This window comes from Gorilla gorilla, chromosome 2, assembly GCF_029281585.2.
Source record: "Gorilla gorilla gorilla isolate KB3781 chromosome 2, NHGRI_mGorGor1-v2.1_pri, whole genome shotgun sequence".
Lineage (NCBI taxonomy): Eukaryota > Metazoa > Chordata > Mammalia > Primates > Hominidae > Gorilla > Gorilla gorilla.
In genome coordinates this window covers 54379578-54394723 of record NC_086017.1, presented here as the reverse complement: position 1 = coordinate 54394723, position 15146 = coordinate 54379578, and the positions used below count along the sequence as shown (strand labels likewise).

Sequence of the window (15146 nt, the reverse complement as noted above, 5' to 3'; positions counted from 1 at the left end):
CCAGAGGACGCCGAACAGCCCATAGGGAATGTTCCCTTAGCTAGGTGCAGCCCATGGTTCAAAGATGTTCCAGCTGATGGTATGAGTTGGCTCACTGAGGGAGCTGTGAAACTCAAAGCTGATAAACTCTAATGGTCTGCTGTAGCCGTCCATCTTGCTATGGATTGAATGGTTTTGTCGCCTCCAAAATGTTAAAACTTAATCCCCAGCTGGGTGCAGTGCTGCATGCTTGTAGTCCCAGCCACTCAGGAAGCTGAGGTGGGAGAACTGCTTGAGCTCAGGAGTTCAAGACCAGCTTGGGAAACATAACAAGACCTTGTATCTAAAAAACAAAAAATCCCCAATACAACAGTGTTGGGAGATGGGGCCTAAGGGAGGTGTTTAGGTCATGAAGGCTTACCCTCAGGAATGGATTAATGTCCCTATAAAAAGGGCTTATGAGAGTGGGTTTGCTTTCCTCTGCTGTTGTGCCATGTGAGGAACAGTGTGCTCTTTCCCTCTGGAGAGTGCAATGTTCAAGGCACCACTGTGGAAATGGGGACTTTGATTTTGGACTTCCCACCTCCAGAATTGTGAGAAATTAAATTTCTATTTATAAAATTACCCAGTCTCAGGCATTCTGCTATAGCAGCACAAGTAGACTAAGACACATCCTAAGGATAGTCATCTTTTGACTGAGACCAGACAAGGATACTCTGCCCAGTACTCTGGGTGAACTCTGTGCTGTGGTGATGGCTGTTCAGGAAAATATAACAGCAATTCTCTGCTACACATTTACAGACTTATGGGCCATTACAAATGGACTAGCCGTATGTCCAGTGACTGGCAGATTAATGATTGGACCATTAAGGGCTCCTCTATGTAGAGACAAGGACTATGACAGCAGTTTGTGAATTAGGAAAGAGACCTACTTGTCACTTATGGCATAGGACCATTCAAAAGAGAACATGAACTCACAAGCTGATCTAGTATGTGCTCAGAAAATGGCCAAAATTATCCATGGGATCTACCACAGAATGGGACATGGAAGTCCACCTCAGATGCAAGAACGGGCCACATCACGAGGACTTGCCCTAAAAGAGATGGAAGCCAAAGATCCAGTACAGTAATGTGAGGCCTGCCTTTAGCCCAGGCCGTACATTGTGGTGAACTGGGACACATCATCTGGACAGAGGGCCCATGCCAGTGTGATATTGACCACATTGGACAGCTAGCTCCCAGACATGGATTCTGGTGAAGCCTCACTGCCATGGGTACACGTTCTGGAGATGAGACCACCATTCCAGTATGCCATGTAGATGTGGAAACCACTGTTATGGCTTTAGAGAAACACCTCTGTTGTATTCTGATATCTAGCAGGATTCCAAGCCAATCAAGGCCACCACATTTGCTGCCGCACAAGCTACACAGTAATAGGCATTTTCCTATGACATATGATGGGACCTTTTATACTCCCTAACATTACCTGGTGAATGGGTTGATAGAGTGATGGAATGGTAGAACTTGAAAAAAAAATTAGGAAGAAAAAAAATGATGGAATGGGTGGCTCAAACAACAACTATGCAAAAGCCATTAGGGAGAACAACTTAGTGGGTGGTACCCCCACCTCACAAAAGCCATCTGAACACTAGACACTGCAGTGGAAGAGAAACACATCACTGCAATGCATGTTGGGAAATACTGAACTTGCGACAGGTGGAGGACCAGGCAATCCCTTGATTAGGCTGAGCCTATGAAATCCCAATCTGAGTATACCCAGCCATTCTTTTTTTTTTTTTTTTGACAGAGTCTCACTCTGTCACCCAGGCTGGAGTGCAGTGGCACGATCTCGGCTCACTGCAAACTCCACCTCCTGGGTTCAAGCGATTCTCCTGCCTCAGCTTCCGGAGTAGCTGGGATTACAGGCGCTTCCCACCATGCCTGACTAATTTTTGTATTTTTAGTAGAGACGGGGTTTCGCCATGTTGGCCAGGCTGGTCTCGAACTCCTGACCTCAGGTGATTCGCCCACCTCAGCCTCCCAAAGTGCTGAGATTACAGGCGTGAGCCACCACGTCCAGCTCCCAGGCATTCTTTTTCTTCTTTCTTCCTGCTGGAAATCACTACCCACTAGAGCCACCAGTGAGCCTCCTGATTTAAATCTGGAGGCAATGGTACTTTTGGGCATTTCTCTCTTGTGGGACCCCATGGGGACAGGGAAAGCATTGACAGAATATTGAGGAACTAATATTCCTCCAGTTGTAACCAGGACTTCTGATCCCAAAGTGGGCAATATTATAAGATATGCCAAATTTCTTCAGAATGTGATCTCTCTCCCCAGGTTGGATGACCAAGGCTGAAGGTTTAGGTCAAGTAACAGGCGTGATGGATCCCTGCATAAGTTACAGCCTCAGAAATCAGAATACTCGCCCCATGCCACTGGACAAGAGCATCTGGCTGGGGAGTTTCATGGGGTGGGGCATGTGGGATCATCAATTTTTACCTTGCTCAGTCTCACAGAAGACTCTGTCATGCCTGGCATGACAACATCTGGATAAGAAGCAGTACAGCTGTGGTGAGAAGGAGGCAAGCAAACAATGCTGGAGTTACTGAAGTCTCTCCTATCCTATAATTCCATTGTAATGGCCTGGCTGTTACCCAGTGTCTCGGACTTTCCTCAAGCTATCACGCCTGGCCCAGTTCACATTCTAAGCTATCAGTGGCTCAAACTGCTGAGTGACTCCCTTGAAACAAGTCCGCATGCAGGCATACGCTAGAGTATCCTGCTTTAATATTATGATATGACAAAAGGACTCCCATATTGGCGTGGGCATTACTGACTTCTATTGGCACTTCAGATGTGGATGTACCACATGTAGTTTTTCTCACCCTGCAACTATGGGGCAAAAACAGGCTGAGACTGTATATAAATGGACTGACCAGGACTATAACAACAAATGTCTGACAGGTGTCACTTGTGCCCTTCTAGGTTATGAATTCCTCTGTGGGCCTCAATGTCTATCTCCAGAAGGATCTTGTTGCCTTGGAGTCCTAGGGCCCACTGTCCATGTCAACAACTGTACAGAGAGCTAGAAGGGACCTGCTCCGCTAACCTGCCACAGAATGACTTGTAGCACTCTCCCAGGAGAACAAACCAACAGCTGGTTTAATTCTGCAGTTCACATTCTTTTTTTTTTTTTGAAATGGAGTTTCACTTTTATTGCCCAGGCTGGAGTGCAATGGCGTGATCTTGGCTCACCGCAACTTCCACCTCCCAGGTTCAAGCGATTCTCCTGCCTCAGCCTCCCTAGTAACTGGGATTACAGGCATGTGCTACCACGCCTGGCTAATTTTGTATTTTTAGTAGAGACGGGGTTTCTCCATGTTGGTCAGGCTGGTCTCAAACTCCTGACCTCAGGTGATCTGCCCGCCTTGGCCTCCCAAAGTGCTGGGATTACAGGCGTGAGCCACCGCGCCCAGCCATTCTTTTTTTTCTGAGACAGAGTTTTGCTCTTGTTGCCCAGGCTGGAGTGCAATGGTGCGATCTCATCTTACTGCAACCTCCGCCTCCCAGGTTCAAGCGATTCTCCTGTCTCAGACTCCCGAGTAGCTGGGATCACGAGTGTGGTGCGTGGCACCACACCTGGCTAATTTTTTGTATTTTTAGTAGAGACAGGTTTCGCAATGTTGGGCAGGCTGGTCTCAAACTCCTGACGTCAGGTGATCCACTTCAGCCTCCCAAATTGCTGGGATTACAGGCATGAGCCACCATGCCTGGCCCAGTTCACATTCTAATACCAGGCATCAGTATATAGACTCTTGAAAAAATAGTGCACAACCTGTCCTTAACCATGGTAGAAATAACTAATGCTGCTGCCCAAGCTATCCAAGACCAGTGAGGCTCACTAAACTAGCTAGCAAGGTGGTAATGGACAATTAAACAGCTTTTGATTATCTGCTAGTGGAATCATGCTATTGCTAAAACCTATTGTTCTGTGTATATTAATTCAGAGAAAGTAGAAACTGAGCTACAGAAGATCTATGCTCAGGCAGGATAGTTATCTGCTCTATACCTGCAGTCCCCTTTAGACTCATTTGTTGAATTCTTCAATTTCAATTGCCTTGTTCCGGGCACTTGGGTCACTGGCTGAGCACCATCCTCTAGGGAGGCCTGATTATCCTCCTAGCCCAGGTTCTCCCAGTGATCTTGTGAAGTGCTGTATCAAAGTGGCAGGGATTCTCAGCAAACTAGGAATAGAGAGTAACTTTCTCAACTCGATAGAGAACATCTACAAAAAACCTACAGCTAACATTATACTTGATGAGAACCTAGAAGCCTTTCTGCTAAGAACAGGAACAAGATAGGGATGTCACCTCTCACCAGTGCTTTTCAGCATAGTACTGGAAGTCCTAGCTAGTGCAGTAAGACAAGAAACAGTAATAAAAGGTGTACAGATTAGGAAGAAAGAAAGAAAACTGTCTTTTTTTCACAGATAAATGATTGTCTATGTAGAAAATCCAAAAAACAAACAAATCCTGAAACTATTAAGTGATTATAGCAAGGTTGCAGGATACAAGGTTAATGTACAAAAGTCAGTCAATTCCTTATATATCAGCAATGAACAAGTAGAATTTGCAATTTAAAACACAAAACTCCGTCTCAAAAAAGAAAATTATACAAAATTAGCCAGGCGTGGTGGTGCATGCCTGTAATCCCAGCTACTCCGGGGGCTGAGGCAGGAGAATTGCTTGAACCCAGGAGGCGGAGGTTGTGGTGAGCCAAGATCGCGCCATTGCAGTCCAGCCTGGGCAACAAGAGTGAAACTGTGTCTCAAAAACAACAACAAAAAATTACCATTAACATTAGCACCCCCCCAAAATGAAACACGTAGGTATAAATCTAACAAAATATGTACAAGATCTATATGAGGAAAACTACAAAACTCCGATGAAAGAAGTCAAAGAACTAAATAAATGGAGAGATTTATATTTAGATGTTCATGAATAGGAAGCCTAAATGTTGTCAAGATGTCACTTCCTCACAACTTGATCTATAGATTCAATGCAATCCTGATCAAAATCTAAGCAAGTTATTTTATGGATATCAATAAACTGATACCAAAGTTTACATGGAGAGCAGACCCAGAGTAATCAACTTTATTGACATAGAAGAACAAAGTTAGAGGACTGACCCTACTTGACATCAAGACTTACTATAAAGCTATAGTAATCAAGGTCACGTGGTATTGGTGAAAGAATAAACAACTGGACTAATGGAATAGAATAGAGGGTGTAGAAATAGGTGCACATAAATATAGCCAACTTATCTATGGCAAAGTTAGAGTAAAGGCAATACAATGCAACAAAGTTGTCTTTTCACAGATGGCGCTAGAACATATGGACATCCACATGCCAAAAACAATTTGAAACTAAGGCCGGGCGTGGTAGCTCATGCCTGTGATCCCAGCACTTTGGGAGGCTGAGGCCAGCAGATCACGAGGTCAAGAGATCAAGACCATCCTGGCCAACATGGTGAAACCCCATCTCTACTAAAAATAAAAAAATTAGCTGGACGTAGTGGCGCACACCTGTAGTTCCAGCTACTCAGGAGGCTGAGGCAGGAGAATCACTTGAACCTGGGAGGCGGAGGTTGCAGTGAGCCAAGATTGCGCCACTGCAGTCTAGCCTGGTGACAGAGTGAGACTTCGTCTCGAAAAATTAAAAAAAAAAAAAATTGAATCTAGAAACAGATCTTACACTCTTCACAAAAATCAAGATGAACCATACACCTAAATGTAAAACACAAAACTAGAACACTCCTAGAACATAGGAAAATATCTAGATGACCTTGGATAGGTCTAATGACTTTTCAGATACAACACCAAAAGCACAATAATGAAAGAAATAATTGATGAGCTAGATTTTGTTAAAATTTAAAACTCTGCTCTGCAAAAGTTACTGTCAAGAGAATGAGAAGGCAGGCCCCAGACTGGGAGAAGATGTTTGCAAAAGACATAAAAAGAACTGTTATCCAAAAAATATGGAGAACTCTTAAAACTCAACAATAAGAAAATGAACAACTCAACTTAAAAGATCAACAAGGCCAGGCGTGGTGGCTCATGCCTGCAATCCCGGTACTTTGGGAGGCTGAGGCAGAAGGATCACTTGAGCCCAGGAGTTCAAGACCAGCCTGGGCAACATAGTGAAATCTCCCATCTCTAAAATAAATAAAGAAATAATTTTAAAAATCACCAAAACCTGAACACACACCTTGCCAAGAAGGTATGAAGATGGCAAGTATGCATATGAAAAGATCTTCAGCATCATATGTTGTTAGGGAATTGCAAATTAAAATCACAGTGAGAGGAGACACTGTGACACACCTATTCTGGATCTAAACACTGACAATACCAAATGCTGGTGAGGATACTAGCAAATAGAAGCTCTCACTCATTGGTGGTGGGAATGTAAAATGGTACCGTAACTTTGGAAGACAGTTTGGCTGCTTTCTTATAAAACCAAAAATACTTCACCATCTGATCCAGCAATTGTACTCCTTGGTATTTACCCAAATGAATTGAAAATTTATGTCCACACAGAAACTTGCACACAGATGTTTATAGCAGCTTTATTCATAACTGACAAAAGTTGGAAGCAACCAAGGTATCTTTCAGAGGCTAAGTGGTTAAATAAACTGTGGTATATCAGGCAATGGAATATTATTCACTGCTAAAAAGAAATGAGTTATCAAGTCATGAAAAGACATGGAGCCCAGCCTGGGCAACATAGTGAGATCTCGTCTCTATTAAAAATAAAAAAATAAAATTAGCTGGGTGTGGTGGCATATGCCTGTAGTCCTAGCTACTCAGGAGGCCAAGACAGGAGGATTGCTTGAGTCCAGGAGATCGAGGTGGCAGTGAGCTATGACTGTGCTACTGCACTCCAGCCTGGACAACAGAACAAGACTCTGTCTCTCAAAAAAAAAAAAAAAAAAAAAAAGAAAGAAAGAAAGAAAGAAAGGACACAGGAAAGGTCAATCTGAAAAGACTGCATACTGTATGATTTCAACTGTATGACCTTCTGGAAAAGGCAAAACTATGGTAAAAAGATCAGTGGTTGCCACAGGGAGGAGGGAGGGATGAATAAGGAGAACACAGAGGATTTTTAGGGCAGTGAAACTATTCTGTATAATACTATTTTATGGTTATCAGTAAACTGATTCCAAAGTTTACATGGAGGGCAAAAGACCCAGAGTAGTCAACTCAGTGTTGAAGTAGAAGAACAAAGTCAGAGGACTGACTTTACTGGACTTTAAGCCTTACTATAAAGTTATAATGATCAAGACCATCCTCCTGCCTCAGCCTCCCAGGTAGCTGAGACTACAGGTGTGCACCACCACACTATTCTGGAAACTATTCCATATGACACAGAATACATGTATGTGGATACATGTATTTATACATTTGTCAAAAACCATAGAATGTATAACACCAAAAGTGAACCTCAATATAAAGTCTTGGCCTGGCGTGGTGGCTCGTGCCTGTAATCCCAGTACTTTGGGAGGCTGAGGCAGGTGGATTGTTGAGTCCAGCAGTTTGAGACCAGCCAGGGCAACACAGCAAAACCTTGTGTCTACAAAAATACAAAAAAATTAGCCGGGTGTAGTGGCTTGCACCGATAGTCCCGGCTACTCAGGGGCTGAGGTGGGAGGATTGCTTGAGCCTGGGAGGTCAAGGCTGCAGTGAGCTGTGTGATTGTACCACTGCACTCCAACGTGGGCAACAGAGTGGGACCCTGAAAAACCAAAAACAAAACCAAACAAACACGCAACAACAACAAATATATATATGTGTATATATATATAACATATATATCTGTGTATATATATTATTATATATTATATAATTATATATTATATATAATATATATTATTACATTTTATATATGTATATATATATATATATACACACACACACACACACATATACATATTTGGCTGTAACTAATGTACCACTGTGGTTTGGGATGTCTATAGGGGGAGGTTATGTATGTATGGAAACAGAGTGAATTGGGAACTCTCTGTTCTTTCTGTTCAATTTTGCTGTGAACCTAAAACTGCTCTAAAAAATCAGGGTTGTCCAGGTGCGGTTGTTCATGCCTGTAATCCCAGCACTTGTGGAGGCTGAGGCGAGTGGATTGCTTGAGCCCAGGAGTTTGAGACCAGCCTTGGCAACATGGTGAAACCCCATCTCTACCAAAAATACAAAAATTAGCCAGTCTCATAACCTGGTCTCAAAATAAATAAATAAATAGATTTAAAAAATAAGGGTTATTAATTTTAAAAAGTGATAGGAAGATTCTGTGAGCAAACCTAATCCATAGGGGTTGTTCAGGCCCCATCAGACCCAGCTTTGCCTCCAAATTCAGGGCGGATGGTGGTTTGCTAGATTCAGTATGCTTTATCTGCTATTTCAGCAGCCAAACAAGGGTCAGTGGGTAAACTGCTGGGAAAGACAGTCCTGCACAGCCTGTCAAACCTTGCAGTTTCAAAGAATGTGCCTCGGGCTTGGAACTTTTACTTACATGGTGATAAAGAGCCTCCACATCCTGTGCTGGGCTCACTGCCCTGTTTGGGAATATCTTTTCCTGTTCCAGGTTTGACATGTACTTCTTTGTTCTGCTTAAACATGTGCATCATATGGTACCAGCCCAACCCCACTGCTATATCTGTTCTCAGTGGGAAGGGAATGGGGTCCCTCCCAGGCAACACACAAAGAGTATATGCAGACCATCTGTCTGTCCTGGTTGCAGGGCAAGTCCCACTGGCCATGGGGAACCAATGCTCCCTATTGAAGCTGATCTTACTCTGTCTCTTCTCTATGTGAGTAAAATGTTCCATCCAGTGCTTGTGTAAGTCTTGTCTTTCTTGACAACCCCCAAACCTTCAAACCCTGCAGTGGCTTAACATCGTAGGACTGCTGGTTTTGGTGGTACTCATTTTTATGCTCTGCTGTCCTCTACCCAGTGGGACTTCTCTGTTGGAGGTGGAAACAGGTGTCAGTTGCTTGACACCTGGTGACTGATATACACCAGGTCGGGAACAGTATCTAGCACATAGTGCATAATCAGTAAATTCTTTGTGAATGAAAGAATGAATGAGTATAGATAGATGTGGCTTCCAATACCCATACTGACACTTCCTACTTCTTTCTTCAGATAGAGAATAAGGAAAGCAGGAGGAGCAGGTTTGCCTGGGGCAAAGGTGGTGAGTGAGTTGTTGGTGCCATTGGAATGATAACACATCATGAACTAATTCTATTAGTTGTCTCAAGTCTTGGAACTTCCACCTCCAGACTTTCTTTTTTTTCTTTTCTTTCCTTTTTTTTTTTTTTGAGACGGAGTCTTGCTCTGCCGCCCAGGCTGGAGTGCAGTGGCGTGATCTCGGCTCACTGCAAGCTCCGCCTCCCGGGTTCACGCCATTCTCCTGCTTCAGCCTCCCGAGTAGCTGGGACTACAGGCACCCGCCACCACGCCCAGCTAATTTTTTTGTATTTTTAGTAGAGACGGGGTTTCACCGTGTTAGCCAGGATGGTCTCGATCTCCTGACCTCGTGATCCGCCCGCCTCGGCCTCCCAAATTGCTGGGATTACAGGTGTGAGCCACTGTGCCTGGCCTCAGACTTTCTATAAGAGAGCTTTGCTCCCTCATGGGCTCTTATAATGCCAAAGCTTTGCTTTCTAAGCCTGTCTGTGATACAGACTTATTACAGAAATCAAAGCTAACATGATTGTTTTCTTTCCCCTTACATTCTTTCTCTAATAAGGCCAGCACCCTCTCCTCTCTTCCTGCTTCTCTCTCTCTCTCTTTTTCTCTCTCTCTCTTGGCAATGGGTGTCAGTGAACAGGAGGAGGATCACTTCAGGGCCCTGAGGAAAAATAAAATTTTGAAGATTATTTAGTTATGTGATAAAAAACACTTGATATTAGAATGGCAAGTGAAAAAAAGGCAGGACAGAAGCAGTTGTCAAAAGATGAAATTACGACAAATTTAGTTTGAAGACTAAATTAGGCCAGGTGCAGCGGCTCACGCCTGTAATCCCAGCACTTTGGGAAGCTGAGGTGTGTGGATCACCTGAGATCACGAGTTCAAGGCCAGCCTGGCCAACATGGTGAAACACTGTCTCTACTAAAAATACAAAAATTAGCTGGGTGTGGTGGTGGGCGCCTGTAATCTCAGCTACTCAGGAGGCTGAGGCAGGAGAATCACTTGAACCTGGGAGGCAGAGCTCCCAGGTTTGCAGTGAGCTGAGATCGTGCCACTGCACTCCAGCCTGGTGACAGAGCGAGACTCCGTCTCAAAAATAAATAAATAAATAAATTAATTAATTAATAAATAATAAAGACCAAATTAGGTTTTGTTAGTGATTCTAGATTCGGGCAACATCTCATTCTATAAAATAGGACGGGTATTCTGATAAGCTGAACAGAGGAGATTGGCTTTATAAGCAGAAAAAGGCCAAAGAAAGCAAAAATAGGGAACCAAAAGCAGACTGGTTGGCATTAGTTATTTCAGATTACTTTCCTTGTAAGGATTAAAGCAAAGGGGCCTTCGTTATCATGCCAACTAAATCTGGCCTATTTGAGGATTTGGCTATTATCACAATAGAAACCTCCTAAGGGCCTGGGTTAGACGTAGAGAAGATTGATTAGTCAACAAATGTTTATTGAGTACATACTATGTAGTCAGTGCTGTTCTAAGTACTTGAGGTATAGCAATGCATAAAAACAAAGATTCCATAGTTTTTCTTCCTCATGGCTATGGCCTGACTCAAAGATTCTTTCACCCCCTCCATTACCAATAAAGTTTAAATTCGTGTATATTCTCTCCTGGCTTCCTGATCCTCTCTCTTTCTCTGCTTTTATGTTCAGATGCAAGGAATATCCTCTGCAGAAAAAGATGGAGGGTGGAGGAGGGAGTTGAGTTCAATTTTTCATTTTAAGTCCTTCATTAGTACTAAATGCATCAGTATTTCTTTGATATAAATGATAATTTTAAAATTCATTTAAAGTTGGATCACCTTCTAAAATCTCATTAAAATGTATTTTTCAATATCTTAGAGGCAGAAGGGGGAATTCAGAGAAGATTAATTATATGATATAATATGTAATATATTCCAAATGGCCACAATTACACATAATTTAACTGCTTAAACATTTGTTTTATGTTTTTCTTATAGGAGAGTACACTATTCCAATGGATCACAGTAATCACCATCCTCAGATACATTGCTCTATTTTATTTTCATCCTAATATTTCAACCTGCCTCCTTCAAACTACAGAGAAGGGGCTGAGTTTGAGGCCACAAAGGGAGTGAAAATCCTACCAGGCCAATTTGTTTGCCCACAACTGATTCTTAGTTTTAACATCTTATCTCTTTTCTCAAGTCACATTCCAGATCCCCATCTCAACACCCCAATTTTTTCTTCCCCATTTCAAAATAAGAAGAAAAAAATTAAGGAGGAAATTTCCCCCTTCTGTTTGAAAGGCAGAATCCTGATGCACTTTAAATTCCAAAACAAGGAAGCAAATGAACATGCAATCCTTTAGCATGTGGTTTTTACGTGTAGCAAGGAATCAGGGTAAAAGGATAATTATCTACTTCCAGGTTCTCAAATGTTGGAATCATCTAGGGATTTTAAAATCTAGGCTTGTCAGTGTCTCACCCACAAAGATTTGGATTGAATTGATATGAGGTATGGACTTTTTAAAAGCTCTAAGGAGGATTCTAATCTGCAGCAAAGTTAAGAACCACTGATTTACACGCACAGTTCTTTGCTTCTCCAAGTGTGGTCCAAGAACTGCAACATGGGTACACCTGGAAGTTTGTTAAAAATATTCGTTGGTCCCTCCCCAGACCTCCTGAATTTGAATCTACAGTTTAACCAGATCCCAAGTGATTTGTATTCATATGCACATGAGAATTTGAGAATCTTACCTAGAGCTTTTGCTAAGCAAACTGCCCCGATCTGAAAGAGTACAGTGCTCAGGAAGTACAGCTAGCAAGAATATGCCTCCTACCAGAAAAGTGAAGAAACCTCATGGTTATAGGCTTGAGTGCTGTGGCACTCGGAGAAATCAGGTATTAGCAGAACTTTGAGATTCAAGAAGCTGTATAGGTCTTAAAATCAGAGCTGCACTCCCAGTGGCTGCTCCCCGAACTTTGCAAGTGCTGGTGAAGCCAATCTGGTTGATCTGTTTGATCACACTAAATGTGGGTGCTATCCATGCTAACCACCTATCACGTTGAAAAACATCCAGTAAGTACATCCCAAACACAGAGAACCTGCTCAAACTCTTCTATGATGGGAAAATTTTGTTCTCAAACAAAACTTGAAAACTCTTCTCACCACTATGGGTGGTTCTGAGTCACTCAAGAACATTATATCGAGTGGAAATTAATGGACAAATTAGGCATTGACAAGCAGTTTCTATTTTCCTTTTTGTATGTGTTGGATATTTTCCAATTGCCCCTCCATATTCAGTCTCAGTCCTCAACCCTGCTGTGACACTTGGGAGACTGAGTTTCCTGGATTGCCCTCTGGCTTCCAGTTGAGTTGGGCCAATGGGAAGCCCTGGCAGGAGATCAGAAGAGAGCTGGTTTCAGGTTATTTATTACCTCAGCTTCCTTTGTGCTGGACTATGGCTTGGATGTAGCCCTCAACTGAAAGCCACAGTTTCTCTCAGGTGGCCTCCTCCTAGGGGTGAGAATAGCTTCTAAATCTTGCTAGCCATGGGATTCTGCACCACTCCGTGTTGCATTTCCTTAACCCTGTCCACTTTGTGTAAATCGCCCCTTGTGAACTCTCCCCACTTACCTTGTTTGAATGTGCCATCTGTTTCTCTATCACCTCGTCACCATCTTCCTGGTGTTCAGGATCTATTCTCTGTTTCCATCTTTGGTGGCTGGGGCATTAAAAAGGGGTGGATCAGATGAGTAAAGCAAAGCCTCAGGGCACAGATGGGCATCATCAATGCCCATCTGAAAGATCAATCGTCAACATGTTGCAGCCTGCCACTAGGAAGCACAAACCAGAGGACTACCAGGACAGCAGCTTGTAGCATGCCCTCCAATGGCAGCAGATGGCCTTATGGCTTTGGCTGTGCACCCTCAAGGTTCTCTGGCACTGGCAATAGATGACATTTGCTCCTACAGGGGGTGGGCAACCTCTCCAGGTTGCTTCACCTCCTCTTCAAGCAGCCCCTCCACCCTCTACCCCCAACCTGCTCCTCCCAGATTCCACATATTATTGGGCAATAGCATCATTGTTCACTCACCAGGCGAGCCTAGTTAGAATTCACCCACAGGAGAAAACGAGTGAAGGCCGTGGGAAGCTAAAGTATGGTGCACCTCTGAGCTGGCTATGAACAAGTATTCCTGTGTATGGTGATGATGGGGATGAGCTCGTCTTGGAAAGGCAGGAGTTCTGGCACCTAGCTTCCCGTAGGATCTGGTTCCCCTCTTTGAAGTGTACCCAGGCGAAGAATGAGTGGCTCCCTTAACCCCTTCTCCTGGCCAGGACCAATCTGCTAGATACTGCTGGCCCTATTTTCACCCCTAGCTTTGGATCCCTTTCTTCCCTGGAGGGAAAGAGGCCTTCAGGGCAGCCCCGCAGACACGACAGGAGGGATGCAAGAAAACAGGCGCGGCTGGGCATCCGAGCGTGGAAGGGAAGTGTCCAACTGAGGGAGGTGAGGGATGTTGGACAAGCCCCGCCGCCCGCCGCACTGGAGCCGGAGAGAAGCAGAGACGTTGGGCCTCCCAGTTTCCTAGAGAGGCCGCGGAGGGCCCCGGGCGCCGACGCGCGTGCGCGACTGGAGCCGCCGGGAGGTAGGCGCGGGACGGGCGGCTGCGGTGGCGGCGGGTGGACCGATTGTCGCTCGGCGGCGGGAGTCGGTGAGAGGCCTGGCGGGGCGCGGGGGTAGGGGTGGCGGCATTGCGGGCGCGGGGCTCCCCGAAGTCCGCGGCATTCTCGGGCCTGCCCGGGCGGCGGACGGGGCCCGGCCTGGAGGCTGCGCCCGTGGCGGGGGTCTGGCGGTGGATCCCGCCCCCGCCACGCTGAGGGCGTATCGAGAACCTCTTCGCCTCCCAGGCGTCCGGGGTAGAGAATCTGGAGCCCGGGTTTCTCCCGGCTGTCTCGTTTCATCCAATTCTGCATATAAAGCGTATTTATCAGAGACAATTAGATAACACGGGAAAGTAGAAGAAAAGTAAAAGTAGCCGCAATCCTGAAATCTGTCTCCAGGCCTCCTGACATTTAAAATACCTGTGCATAATTCTGCACACTGACATCCATAAATATATATTACGAAATGAGAGCGTGCTCTTGCTTTTTAAAAAACCTGTTAGTATTATTGTGAGGAAACAATATTGTGCCAAAATACACATAACATTTACCATACAATACATAAACGTTTACCATTTAACCATTTGGAAGTGTATAATTGACATTAAGTATATCCATACTACTGCTTTTTAAAAATTATAATCTCCTGAATTTGTAGAATGCATTTGTTCTTATTTTGGCTAAAATTAGTGCTGGCATTATGACACCACTAAAACATTTTTTTTTTGCGAGGATAATTAAGAAATCGTGTTTGCAGTTTATTTTCTGTAGGAGACACGTTTGCATGAAGCTTTAAATGGTGAAGTGACATTTGTGCAGAAAAATAGCAAAATCTTGTTTGTCAGGGTGGTTATCTTTCACAATGAAGTAACTAGTATGTAAAATGCAGTTTTTAAACAAAGGCAGAGCTCTAACCTGCAGCGATTGTAGCACACTCTGACTTGCACAGGCCTAAGAGATCAGAGTATTGTCTCCTTCCGAATTTAAAAGTGGTGGCCAGGAAAGAATGTTATTCTGTTTCAAACTGCTTGTAGTGCAAAACTAAAAACTCAGTATTAGGTTGGTTGTTTTGCAAGGAAGTGCCAGGGAGTGGTTTGAGCAGTAATTTGATTAAGCAGTTTCAGAGAGCCTCCATGTGTTGTGTGTGTGTCTGCGTGTGTGTGTGTGCATGCATGTGTGTGCATGCATGTGTGTGCATATTCAGGGACCAAAGAATTAGGCTGCTCTTTTATGTTATCTTAATGAAAGGCAGACACATTTTGGT

The 15146-nt window shown here is 44.0% G+C and overlaps 1 protein-coding gene and 1 long non-coding RNA gene across 7 annotated transcripts in view; one reads left to right on the top strand and one right to left on the bottom strand.

Moving 5' to 3' along the window:
- Positions 1–13775, bottom strand: part of LOC109026221 (uncharacterized) — a 45293-nt gene extending 31518 nt beyond the window's left edge. Inside the window, exons 1-3 of one of the 3 annotated variants that reach the window (XR_008678640.2) lie at positions 13314–13775; positions 12854–12941; positions 7956–9903 (exon numbers count right to left, since the gene is read on the bottom strand). This is a non-coding gene — a long non-coding RNA (uncharacterized lncRNA). Of the gene's footprint in view, positions 1–7955; positions 9904–10291; positions 10923–12853; positions 12942–13313 lie in introns of those variants that run through there. The other 2 variants (XR_010132802.1, XR_010132803.1) reach the window with 2 other exon arrangements.
- ZNF445 (zinc finger protein 445) overlaps positions 1–15146 on the top strand; it is a 71268-nt gene that overhangs the window by 19272 nt on the left and 36850 nt on the right. The window contains exon 1 of one of the 4 annotated variants that reach the window (XM_031009823.3): positions 13833–13932. The exons of 2 other annotated variants lie outside the window; for them this stretch is intronic. The gene's annotated coding sequence lies outside the window, so the exon portion shown is untranslated. Of the gene's footprint in view, positions 1–13832; positions 13933–15146 lie in introns of those variants that run through there. One more of the 4 variants, XM_019024581.4, reaches the window with a different exon arrangement.